This window comes from Pinus tabuliformis, chromosome 5_2, assembly GCF_031772625.1.
Source record: "Pinus tabuliformis cultivar Carrire ecotype Pingquan chromosome 5_2, CPIR1, whole genome shotgun sequence".
NCBI classification, from domain to species: domain Eukaryota; kingdom Viridiplantae; phylum Streptophyta; class Pinopsida; order Pinales; family Pinaceae; genus Pinus; species Pinus tabuliformis.
In genome coordinates this window covers 885046660-885048834 of record NC_142306.1, presented here as the reverse complement: position 1 = coordinate 885048834, position 2175 = coordinate 885046660, and the positions used below count along the sequence as shown (strand labels likewise).

The 2175-nt window shown below is 42.6% G+C and overlaps 1 pseudogene; it reads left to right on the top strand.

The window, feature by feature from the left end:
• The first annotated feature begins 722 nt into the window (after positions 1-722).
• On the top strand, positions 723-1961 carry LOC149162141 (BES1/BZR1 homolog protein 4-like; annotated as a pseudogene).
• Positions 1962-2175: the final 214 nt, after the last annotated feature.

Sequence of the window (2175 nt, the reverse complement as noted above, 5' to 3'; positions counted from 1 at the left end):
TGCCAGTGAGAACTATTCCCACGCAGAGGGTAGACCCAGATTTCTGAAAAATGGCAGAAGGGAGTTACAATGGCAGTTAGAAGCCAAAAATGGCGCTGGCTCTGATACCATGTCAAACTAGGCAGTAACTCCTCAAAAACAACTTATTCATATTCATTCAGGCTGGTCTTTATTATATACATGAGGGAGAGACTGTTCACTTCATCTCCGGATGACTATTCATATTTCTTATTATTTATTTACATCAGTTACACTTATTCACCCAATCCTGATGATTAGGTGTCAACATATATAAACCAATCTAGATATATCTTAAACCCAATCTATGTACGCCAATATTGTCTATTTTGGAATAGGGCTTCGAGAATTTTAATTTAATTATCAATAATTATTCGGTGGATGGTAGGGATTTGGCCTTTGTGGAATATTCTAGAATATTCATAGTAGTATACACAAATCAATGATTGGAATTTATTTTTAAAGTAGTTATGTCTTTTTTAATCTCATAATTAAATTGATTAATTACTCCGTAAGGCATTCCCCTCTGAAATGAACTCCCCCAAATGCCTTTTTGACCTAATCTTAACTGTCAGATCCATTGTTAAATGATTCAAAAATTATTTGTCGTCCAATTTAATTACAAAACATTAAAAAAAATAAAAAAATGGCTAAAGTAATTAGTTAATTAAAAAATTAATTAAACCCTACCCAACCCGTCCGTCATGCATGTGCAGATAACCGCATTTGCTGCAGAGAAAGGTCGGGGGCATGTAGAGGAGGGTGGGGGGAAATGCCTTCGTTGCACGAAGATGAGGACGACCGCATAGGGCCGCTTTTTATGCAGGAGGAGGAGGGCCAAAAAGAGGATTAATCAATTGGTAGTTTTGAGATAATAATGAGGTTCTTAAGGCCATGTGTGCAGGAGACGGTTCAACGGTCGAGGAAGATGAAACCACTTACCGCAAGGTTATTTGTCGAACCTGAGAATTGCTTTCCCTTTGTTGCCAAGGTTTCTTGCTTTTGTTCTGTTTTTAGGGTTATTATTTTTTGTGACTGGTTTTCTTGTTTGTGCAGGGATGCAAGCCAACAGAGTGCATAAAGGTCGCAGGGTTGAGTTCTGTGAGCCCGCCGTCTTCTTATCTTCTGACCTCGATGCCTTCCTACTAACCCAGCCCTGCATCATCGTCTTTCGCGAGCCTAAATTCATCATCATTCAAGCACGGTGGAGCAGGTGCAATGAACTCTTTGATCCCATGGCTCAAGAACCTCTCTTTTTCCTCGTTGGCGTCTTCATCGGGTAGGCTCATTGATGGAGGGGGTTCAATCAACGCCCCGGTGAATCCGCCCCTGAGCTCTCAGACAGCCCGCGGTGCCCAAGCAAAGATGGACTGGGACAACATGGTTAAAGCTGTTGCCAATGAGAGCAACAATTGTCCTAACTCAGGTTTCTCTACCCCGTGAGCCCCTGGTCGAATTACCCCTTCGTGGCGTCCTCCATCTTGGTGAGCCCGAGGTGCCATGCTGAGATGGCCACACAGTTGAGCAACGTTGTTGTCGACAAGGGGTGCTGGATGGGTGGTATTTGGATGATGGCGTTCCCTTCAACATGGCCTTCCTTTCCTACCTTCAATCTGTTGACCGTGACCACATAGCTTCAACACAACCTGGAAATGGAGGGTGGCGAGATGTGTACGCCAGGGTAGAGTGCAGTCTCATCTCCTTGCAATAAACAGGCAGGTGAGGAGGAGAGGTTATTACTGCCATTTCAAGAAGGCATCGATGCTTCAGATGACTTCGCTTTCGGTAGCATTGTGGTCAATCCGTGGCAAGGTACGAGGATTCATGAGGAGTGTGAGGGAGAGATGGGATCCAATGACCTAGAGCTCACGCTAGGATATTTCTCATCATCTTCTTCAAGGCTAAGATCTGACCGAGAACCCTTGTTTTCTGTTAAAGAGTAGCTTGTATTACAAGAAGAAGAAAGATGAAATAGCCATCCATGATTATGTATTCATTAATGGCGTAGATTCAGAGTTCATTCTTATGGGATTCTTGTTTCCTGCTTTTGCTTACCCCCTTCTCCATTGACATGTAAAGCTAGTTTAGGATTCAACACTTTCAAGTAACTATAATCTTCCTTTGGCTATTTGATTATAATATGCAGAATCCTTTCTT